Source organism: Epinephelus moara, chromosome 17, assembly GCF_006386435.1.
Source record: "Epinephelus moara isolate mb chromosome 17, YSFRI_EMoa_1.0, whole genome shotgun sequence".
Lineage (NCBI taxonomy): Eukaryota > Metazoa > Chordata > Actinopteri > Perciformes > Serranidae > Epinephelus > Epinephelus moara.
Window position 1 is genome coordinate 32,105,748 of NC_065522.1, and position 11,368 is coordinate 32,117,115.

Genomic DNA, 11,368 nt, shown 5'->3' on the forward strand with positions numbered 1-11,368 from the left:
AAGAGAAATGTAGGGCTGTAGTCTCCTGGTCGACTAGTCGATTATTTGGTCGCTATGCTCTCGTCCGATTCTCCCGTTCTCATTGGTCGAATAATCGCTGTGTTACTTTCACAAGGAGAAAATGGGGCTGTTTTCAAAACACCCCCGTTGTTGAAAGAAAGTTGAACTCAACCCAACCTCACGCTCAGCGTCACAGTGACGCAGACCTCCTGTCTGTCTCTGTAAGCTGAAACCATTTCCCTCAGTGGAAACAAAGCTTGTATTTACTTGTATTTCACAGATAAGAAACAATAAGATAAGATAAGATACACCTTTATTGATCCCGCAATTGAGAAATTCCAGTGTTACATTAAATTGTGAAGACTTGTCGCTAGGCTAATGTATGCAATGTAAAATACCACAGGCTGGCGCTAATAACTTTAGCATGTTGCATTTGTTTGGAAAACTTGTTTAGTGTGTCGGTTGTTTTATCGGTGAATCTTGTCAGTTGTAATGGAGCCAAATTATGTGCCGTTACCTTTGTTACATGTTGCTGTTGTCCCTGGCTTTATAAAGACAAGGGAAAGATCGCTAGCTGCTAGCCTAATTTATACAATGTAAAATGCCATAGGCTGGCGCTAATAACGTTAGCATGTTGTATTTGTTTGGAAAACGTGTTTAGTGTAAGACAGTTGTTTTGGCGGTGAATGTTGTGAGCTGTAATGGAGCTGAATTATGTGCCGTTACCTTTGTTACATGTTGCTGTTGTTCCTGGTTTTATATGAGAAGAGGAAAAGTTAGCTAGCTGCTAGGCTAATTTATACAACGTAAAATGCCAGAGACTTGTTAGCATGTTGTATTTGTGGGGAAAATGTGTCCAGATAAATCCAAGTGTTTGTCTGTGAATGCTGCGAGTTGTAGTGAGTTGTAGTGAAGCTGATTTGTGTTTGAAATTGTCTCTATTAAGCCATGTTTAATGTGTGTTTAATGTGTGTTTACTGTGTGTTTAATGTGTGTTTTGAATCAACCGTATAAATAAAGTTTGATTTGAACTAAACTTTACAGCACTTAACACAGTCCTCCTGAGCTTTAGCACCACATGTCAAAACTCTGTCCATTAGAGGAGGTGAAATTTGAATGTTTTGTCTTTTATTTTCTGTTGGCTTTGCTGACCGAGAGCCGACTAGCCACGTTAACTCCTGGGAACATGGTGCCAACTGCCAACCCTTCACTGGTTAGCTAATGTTAGCTCTGGTCCCACTGCACTGCGCACCACCAGGGTTGGGTGAGAGCTAGCTAGTGCCGCTACTTCTTTGGCGATTACAACTGGTAACTGCAGAAACACTGTGTTTGTCCTCTGGTCTCCCCCCAGGTCACCTCGGTAAATAAGTGTCTTTAAACCCTGTGGCGGCAAAAGCTGTGCTCCCATGATAGCGGGAATGAAGGAATAAGAAAGAAGACATGATGGAGGAGCTGATAATATTGGTGTCTGAATCATGGATGTATTAGAAGACCGACCTGGATACAGCGCTGTTGGCGGGCACTTGTTCATTCCCATTAAATTTGCTCAGTGGTGCATGAAGCCAAAAAAGCTCTATTTCCGTGTTATGAAAGCACCTGGATGATTGGGCCCGTAGAGCAGGCACACTGGAGACTTAAGGCCACCAAACACGACCGAGCAACACAGTTAACTTCCAGTTTAGCGCTCCGCTAACATGAATGGGGATAAAAGTATTTAATCTTGCAGCTCTTTTCGACTTTAAAGTGTTATCAGACTGAATGGATTAAATCTGGAAGGTGGAACGAGTCATTGGCGAGGGTTGTGACTAGAGTTGTACCGATACCAGTATTGGAAATGCCTCCGATACTGCCTAAAATGCGGTATCGGCGAGTAAAGCCTATGACCAATCCGATACCACGTAATGCCTCGCATCATTACGCATACACATGTTACAGGCAAACGAAACGGAAACAGAGCAGAGTTTAAAAAGCATTCTCCTTTAAAATGTCTTTTTTACCAAATTGTGTGGCTGCACTTTAACCTGTGTCTTGATCTGTGTCAACACTGGATAATAATAATAATAATATAAAGAGTTTTATGGCATTCATTCTACTATTATGTATTTATTTCTTAATATTTTACATAGAGGTTTAGGAGTTGAGACATACAACAATTCATATGCCATCCATGTTTATTTTACGCGCTGGTATCGGATTGGAACTCTGTATCAGCAGATACCTAAGGTTCAGGGATCGGAATCGGTATCGGGAAGGAAAAAATGGTATCGGTACATCTCTAGTAAAAAAAATGTATTCACTAGTTTATAGATGTCTCTTTGCCAGTGTAAGTCTATGGGAAAAAGTCTTGTTGGGCCAAACTGCATCATGTGAAGGACCCTGGAAACTGTAGTACCACTATTTGGCCACTACGATAATTGGCTTCAAAGTTCGACGCACTTCCTGGGTGCCTGGTCTGGACTCCTGGAATTACGGAAAAATAAAAAGCTGGGTCTGAGATAACATTTCCACCAAACTTCAGATGATGGTAAATTGTTTTAATACGTAGAAATCTTTTGTAATTTCAGTGATTTCCGTTCAAACTAGCTTGAACCTTTGCCGATGTTCACCAAAACACCTGCCTGTTGTCGCAGCCGTGGACCTTAGCAACAGCGGCTGCTTTTAAAAATACTTTTGGGGAACATTCTCTCAGGTAGTCAGGGCGGTTACCGTGCGGTGTTGGGATAACAGCTTAACGTTAACAAAGAAGCACAAACTCCTACATGTTGTCACCTCATGACACGTACATCATGAGGCGACAACAGTTTAAGGTACTTGTACGTCCGCCTTCCATTATCATACATGTAGTCTCCGTCACTGTGAGCTGAATGATGTGTGAGCAGCTCCTGTTTGCAGTGTACACATTAACGTACAGACATCTGTCACTGGATCACTGTGGGACTGAGGAGGGCTTAAAAACATCGGGATATTAAGGGAGGTTCTGCAGACGGTTTCTTTCTGTGATTTCTGACCATAATAACACAAACACTACTAAAATCCTTTGAAAGTGTTCGTCACACTGACCCTGATCTTTCCCTCCGCCTGTCTGCAGACACAGCTCGCCAGATCTTATTGGTTTTAATTATTGATCACAGAGCGATCATCTGATGTTATTACAGTCATGTGGAGACGCAGACAGTCAGTTCCCATGTGGAGGCCTCTGCGGAGGAATGTGATAATGAATGGTCTTCATACCACACACACACACACACACACACAGCTAAAGATAGCCATCAGCTCGCCCCGACGCCCAGTTTGTAAAGAACATTTTACACTCTGACTCTCCGGCCTCTTAAATGTCCTGTTCACATGACAATGACTGCGTGCTGCCTTCATGTGCAGTGGGAGAAACTGGCATCTCAAAGCTCAAACCGCCGTCAGACGCAGTATCAGCGTGTATGTCAACGATACAGTTTACAATAAACTGACATGGCGGATGATTTCTTTACTGTGTGTCTGAATTAGCTGATGTGAACTTCACTGAACTTGTTTTCTCGTGGACTCTGGTTCAAAGGGAATATAAAGTTAGAAAAGTGTGTTTACTGGACGGTCACAAACATGACTCAAATTAAAAAACTATACAAAAGAGATATTTTTGTCATCGTGTTAGAGGAGTGCATATTCGTGTCCTAACACTGGGTGGTACCTGGACTGTAAATAAACCGGGGATAGTTGAATATTAGTTGTAAAGAAATTTGCAAATTTGTTAAAGTAACACGAGTTAAAAGAAGAAATGTAAGAAAGACGTAGCGACGTATACGTTTTATTTCTACCTTACTCCTTTTCGGACACTGTTGTCTTTGTTGTTTGTTTTTCATTACGTTTTTTTATATTTGGTTCGAAGTGAAGTCATTCATTCATTCATATCTCCAACTGCAGGAACAGCAAGCAACCGTCACAACCACTGCATTCATTTCTCAAAAAAATGAGGCTAGGTCCTTATTTTACACTTCAACGTGACGATGCGCTGAGCATCCTTTCTGCTGTGAACTCTGCACTTTTGCCATTTTCTTCTGGTGACACAGAGTTGAAAACTATTCAGCTCTGAATTAAACGCTGCAGCTGCTCCTCACTGTCACATTTTACCCAGCCGTCCAATCACAGTGCAAGAGGGGCGGGACAAATACCACAAAGACCAACCATCAACAACAGCAACAATGGAGAAGGAAATAATAGGCCGAATCAAAAAGATTGTTTGCACAGCCTCCCGTGAACATAAAGTGAAACGGCGCCGAGCAAATGCTGTCTCAACCGGTTTGTTTTAAGCCCCCTAAGAAAAAAAAGTGTACGCTATATTTAGAGTATTTTCACTGCTTTACGTTGCCGTCAGACTAAAGCTGTCATCTCAAAGCCGACAGACTCCATTCACAAAGACAGGCACTTTACTTCACAGGACATAGAATTTACTGGTCAGAGAGTGGCGCCCCAAGAGGTTGTTGCGTGTTTAACCTGCGGCGTGCATAAGCCCCGTTTCCACCAAACCCTTTCAGTCCAGCACCTTTGGAACCAGCAGTAAGCCTTCAGACATGGTACCTAGACCCTCGGTCTGTTCAGACAGTCCTCTTAAATGTGGGCGGGGTTGTTGTCACTCACTGCTCCGTCCAGCACTTGTATTTCCTCATCAGCGGTGACACAGATGGAAGTCTGCACCTGGTTTATCGTCCACAGAACGAGGCTGCACGCCCACATTTTCAGAACAAAATAGAACAGCGAAACTCTTTTCCATCTTATTTTTCTATCTCCAAAAAAAAATGCTACTACTACTGCTCGATTCTGACAAGAAAAACGTTCCAAAACCAACCTGTATATCGGAATAAATTTGCTACAGCTGGATGCTAACTCATGTTTCCATTGAGAAGCACTAGCCGGAGCGCTAACAGGTAGGAGACTTTCTACGTTCTCTGGCCGACAAACACCTTTGCTTGTTTACATTCCAGTTCCTGGACGCCCAGCCCAAGCTCTTTCTTCACAATGACATCACGCGGGTCGTGGATGAGGGCAAGGCTCTGATTGGTTGAGAATTTATGACTCTGTAATGGATCAGTGTGAAGGATCGGATTCTTTCACCCCTGATATCAGTCCTGTGGTGTTGCTTAATAACATCAGAGCAGAATCCAAACAACATGCAGCTAAAAATACACACACACACACACACACACACACACACACACACACACATAGCTGAGATGCCTGCTGAGAGCTGCTTTAGCCACTCAGGCTAACTTTAGCCACAGAGAGACATGAACAGTGTGCAGAGGTTCAGTCTCTCTGCAGATCAATCTGTCCAACACTATATGGTCAAAAATATGTGGACGCCCTCCGTACCTCTGGTCATTTTTCCTGGTCTGTCCCTTTAATGCCACTGACAATAAATGCTTTAGCTTTAGACAGCAGTTTGTGTTCGCCCACTTCCTTCTCCTACATGACAATAACCCCAGCGCCTCGACACGTAATGATGTCATTCAGTGAGACTTGTGCCAACTGTGCACTAAAGACTTTTAAGTAACATCTTATCAAGACTGTGGATCTTTGAGCATCAATATTTTCAAGACAACTACAACCCTTCTGAGATTATTCTCCACCCTGCTCCTGCTGGAAAATACTACACCAAACTCCCTTTAACAAATACAACATTTAAACAATTCCTTCCGTTTCCACAAAAACACATAACTGTAGAAACACGAGATTAAAGGCGTCACATGTCGACAGTATTCTTGTCAATTCGGCATCAATATATACATAAAGATAAGCTGTATTTGATACAAACTTTACATTTTGGGGTTTGGTTGCCTCAAAACTCTACCAGCCTCCGTTGGTTAGCTGGGCTGTTCCAGTGGGAGGAGCGCCTACAGTTTCTCCTCCCTTCCCACAGAACAAGAGGATCAAGACTTCACGTTCACGTCCCCTCCTTGTTTACTGTCTACCTGGTTTGCTACTTCCTGTTTGGTGCTGGAGAGAGCACAGCAATTAGTTGTTGATGTTCACGTAGTTGAACTGTAGTATTTGAGCCAAGCCTAATTACTTGCAATAATATTTATCGTTTGATTTTATCGGAACGTCAAGAGGAGAAAAAGACCGACTCAAGACAGCTCAGTTTTATAACCACCTGACACCAAACGATCCAGATCATGGCAGCGTCACAACTGTGGTAAAACTCAGAAGTTCATTCTGACACTGGATATTTGGCTGCACCTCGGCGGATATTTGCCGACACCTCGCCAGTCTGTATATAAGGTACGATCACAGAATGGGGGACGGAGTTGTCTATTCTTAAAGCCAGCAGCAGAGGTATTAACAGTATCGAAACGACATCTGTATAAACAGGACAGCCGGCAGGACGACAGGTGTGACGTTCTGATGACGTGTTACTTGTGCGACCCTCCCGAAGATTTAAAAAGCAGCTGTTAGCAGTTAGCAGCTAACTCAAAGAAGCAGAACAGCAGCTGCTAGCAGTTAGCAGCTAACTCAAAGAAGCAGAACAGCAGTCAGTCCCATGTAAGAGGGACGCTAAATGATTGTTATTGACATGTGATGTCATTGTGTCACAAGTTGTGCCTCTTTTGATTCTGTGATGTCATCATGCTGTCTGACATCACACACTGGAACAACACAATGCTGCCTGTATAAAATATAAAAGCTGTGTGATGTCGGGACTTTGCGGCGGCTCTACGGCGTCATCTCTGTAAAACAGGCTGATGAAACTGCTTGAAAAGTTGTTTGGTATCAGGCCGGCGTTACACCTACAGGGGACTGATCTCTGATGCCCGTCTAGAATTATTAATAGTTATAAGTTGAATTCCTGATCTCAAAACATGAACAAAGTCATAAAGGATCGATGGAGAGATATTATGTTTTTGGGTGTATTTTTTTATTTTGGGGGTAAACTGAGTCTTTGTCATGGTATTGAAATTTCTAACTGATGTACACAGTACATTAAAGTACTGACATTTAATACTATGTTAGATACTACCGGTAAAACTGGCATTGAGGGCATACAATTGAATTTTTTTAAATAAATGATAAATATGAAAATTACTTTTCATTTCTTGATTCGTGGGAAATATTAACAGTAAGAGAGAAGGAGCAGCTGGTACTGATGTATTGATGCTGCGGATAATAAGTATTGAAACTTTCAAATGTTCAGAAATTGAAATGTATTAAAACTTTTGACGACACTAAAACAAACTGAAAGAAAAAACGTAATTATCTCTGTGAAACCTTCATTAAACTGCAGGTGAACAAAACTAAAGGCTGTAACTAATGATTATTTTCATTTTTGATGAATCTGTCGATTATTAAAATATTAATATATATGAAATTTGAATATTTACTGTTTTTTCCTTTTCTGCTATAAATGAATTAATAGCCAAGTAATATGATTAATGATTAAGGCGTGTACGGGAGCTCATTAATGTCACGCCTGAAAACTGGTGTAACTGTAAAACAGGTGAAACTGAGTTTATTATGAGGAGGTTTAGTTTTGTAATGAGCTGCAAAGATTGATCAATTAGTTGTCAATGAATACATTTATCGCCAACTACATGTGATGAATGATTACTATGTGTACGGGAGCATGTTGGTGTCACGCCTGAAGACAATAAAAAAAAAGATCAGTATAAGGTAAGAACATGAAAAGTTTCTTAAAACAAGATTTAAGCAACATTTTTACAAAATATTTTCATGTTTTCAACGAGATATTTTCATGTTGTGACAAGAAATGTTTCTTGTACAAAAAAAGAAAGAAATATACTTATTAAAAACATAATTATTTATCTTGTTATAGACACCAGTGAATATTCACATTTAAGAAGCTGGAATCACACTTTAAACTTTTATCTATTAAAAAAACATTCAAACTGTAAGAGTGGAACTGTCTGCTAGGCGAGGAAAACAAATAAACAAACAAACAAATGATCAGTTTCAGGTAATAACAAAATGTTTCATGTGTTTACAAGATATTGTCATATTAGGACATGAATATTTTCTTGTAAAAAAGAAAGAAAAAGAAATACACTTATTAAAAATGCACTAAATCTTGTTATAATGTGAAAACATCTACACTACTGTCACTTTCAATGTTTTTTTTTTTAAAGGTAAAAGTCAAAATTCTGTGATTCTTAAATTCAAATATTTAATGTTTTCTTTCCTTCCTGTCATAAAAAGAAAAGTTTTTTGTCCTGACATGAAAACATCTTGTTGGAATGAGACACTTTTCATGTTCTCACCTGATACTGATCAGTTTTCCTTCAGGCGTGACATCAACATGCTCCCGTAGCACCAGCTCATCATTAATCACATGTAGTTGGTGATTGATTTATTAACTGACAACTAATCGAAAACTAAAACTAACCCTCCTCATAATAACCTCACCTGTTGTACAGCTCAGAGCCTGACGCTGCTGCAGCACATCTTTAAGGTACATTTTGTCCTTTATTATAATTATTTAACATATTCAGTGTTTTTTAATGTTTTCATTTTATTTAACTCTTTAATATCAAACTTTTGTCACTTTAATGTGTATTTTGTTTTTATCTGATGTGTTTTGTGTGTTTAAATGTTAAATTCATGATGTTGGTTTAATTAGTTTGTTGTTGTCCTGCTGTAACTTTGTTTATAACGACAGTACAGTTTGTTTATTAGATGATTTCACAGGTAAATAAACAACAGATTAATGTGAAATAAATAAAGTTTGAATTAAACACTGAGCTGAAGTTAATTAACATCAATTAAATCTCATTTTGTGATATTAACGTGTGTTTTAAAGTATAAACTACAGCAGCACGAGTCATTAAACACTAATAACGTCATGTTCCGGTGATATTACCGGGATGATGACTCACCTCTACCGGACCGGAGGAAACGGTGAGTCTCGTGGAAGCCACGCGCTGATCCGTTCACACAGCCCCCATCTCTCCGTTCACAAACAAACAAACAAACAAACAAAGAAGCGGCGGGTCACAGAGTTCAGCCGGTGATCAGCCGTGGTCCTGCTCCTGGCCCGGGCCTGTCGGTACCGGGACACACACACACACACACACACACACACACACACACACACACACACACACACACGGTGTGAGAGTCACAAAGTTGGGTGGGGGCGCTGCTGTGTCGCACTCACACACACATGCACACACGCACGCGCGCGCGTCAAAGAAAAGTTAAAACACTCACCAATATCGTGTCCTCCGGTGTAACGGCGGCCGATTCACCACTTTCCCCGGGGCTGACGTCACCGCCCGGTGCTGGTGACCGTCGGTAAACGGAGGGAAGAGGAGAAACAAAATGAAGGAAAGTTGAGGCCCGCTGCGGGGCGGTGAATCACGGCAGGTCCGGCTCCGTCGCTCAAACTCGGTAATCCGGTACTTTGTCCGGCCCGGTGGCCGCTGCTCCTGCTCCGGTTCGGGGGGCCGCGGGGGGAGTTTAACGGTAGACCGGGTGTGACCGGAAAGTTTGACCGAGTTTGTGAGAAAGGAAAAGGAAAGAGGAGACAGAGAGGGGGAGAGAGGCGGAGAGGCTGGCCGGTGGCCTGGCCGCGCGGCGGGTGTGCGCGTCTGTGAGTGCGGGCGCGCTCCCGTGACGGAGGAGCGCAGGAGCAGAGGAGGGCGCGAGCCAGTGAGCCGTGAGCCCCGGGACCCGGGCCGCTCCGCTCCGCCCCGCCCTGCTCCGCGCCGAGCTCCGCCGCCTCCTCACACACTCAGACAGACAGAGGTCTCACTCCGACTCATTTACCGACACTCAAACTCTCTGCGTCACAGGACGTCCCGGTGACGGCAGTGTCAGCATCCGGAATCGGATCCAGCATGCCGAGTTCAGGCCGATTCTGGGCCAGGTCACTTTGTCCACCTGGGTTATTATAGATAAAAAAACACCGGTGTGTAGAAATACTCAGTTACAGTCTCACTGAAGTTAAACTGCACAAATATTAACTTTACTATTACACTGTATTACTTGATTTATATTTTGTATTAATAATCTGAATCTGAAAAGTAACTAAATCTATAAATTAAATGTAGTGCAGTAAAAAGGACAACATTTTAGAAAACTACATTTTACAAAACGACAATATTTTAGAGAGCTACATTTCACAAAAACAACAAAATTGTAGAGAACTACATTTCACAAAACAAAATTGTAGAGAACTACATTTCACAAAAACAACAAAATTGTAGAGAACTACATTTCGCCAGTAAAACCCAAAATTTTAGACAAACTACATTTCACAAAAAACAACAATATTTTAGAGAGCTACATTTCACAAAAACAACAAAATTGTAGAGAACTACATTTCACAAAAACAACAACATTTTAGAGAACTACATTTCACAAAAACAACAACATTTTAGAGAACTACATTTCGCCAGTAAAACCCAAAATTTTAGACAAACTACATTTCACAAAAAACAACAATATTTTAGAGAACTACATTTCACAAAAACAACAATATTTTAGAGAGCTACATTTCACAAAACAACAAAATTGTAGAGAACTACATTTCACAAAAACAACAAAATTTTAGAGAACTACATTTCACAAAAACAGCAACATTTTAGAGAACTACATTTTGTAAAAAACAAAATTTCAGAAAACTACATTTTACAAAAAACAACAATATTTTAGAGAGCTACATTTAGCAAAAAATAACAACATTTTAGAAAACTACATTTAGCAAAAATCAACAAAATTTTAGAAAACTACATTTAGCAAAAAAAACCAACAAAATATTTAGAAAACTACATTTTACAAAAAACAACAATATTTTAGAAAACTACATTTCGCCAGAAAAACCCAAAATTTTAGACAAACTACATTTTGCAAAAAATTTTTTTTTAGACAAACTACATTTCACAAAAAACAACAATATTTTAGAGAACTACATTTCACAAAAACCAACAAAATTTTAGAGAACTACATTTCACAAAAACAGCAACATTTTAGAGAACTACATTTAGTAAAAAACAAAATTTCAGAAAACTACATTTTACAAAAAACAACAATATTTTAGAGAACTACATTTCACACAAAAAACAAAATTTTAGAAAACTACATTTCACAAAAAACCCAAAATTTTAGAAAACTACATTTCACAAAACCCCAAAATTTTAGAGAACTACATTTCACAAAAACAACAATATTTTAGAGAACTACATTTCACAAAAAAACCCAAAATTTTAGAAAACTACATTTCAAAAAAGCAACAATATTTTAGAGAACTACATTTCACAAAAACAAAATTTTAGAGAACTACATTTCACAAAAACAACAATATTTTAGAAAACTACATTTCAAAAAAGCAACAATATTTTAGAGAACTACATTTCACAAAAACAAC

The 11,368-nt window shown here is 39.9% G+C and overlaps 1 protein-coding gene across 1 annotated transcript in view; it reads right to left on the reverse strand.

Annotated features, from left to right (window-relative positions):
* kif1c (kinesin family member 1C) overlaps positions 1-9,750 on the reverse strand; it is a 34,473-nt gene extending 24,723 nt beyond the window's left edge. The window contains exons 1-2 of the mRNA XM_050067594.1: positions 9,211-9,750; positions 8,877-9,040 (exon numbers count right to left, since the gene is read on the reverse strand). The gene's annotated coding sequence lies outside the window, so the exon portion shown is untranslated. The remainder of the gene's footprint in view (positions 1-8,876; positions 9,041-9,210) is intronic.
* Between the last annotated feature and the right edge of the window lie 1,618 nt (positions 9,751-11,368).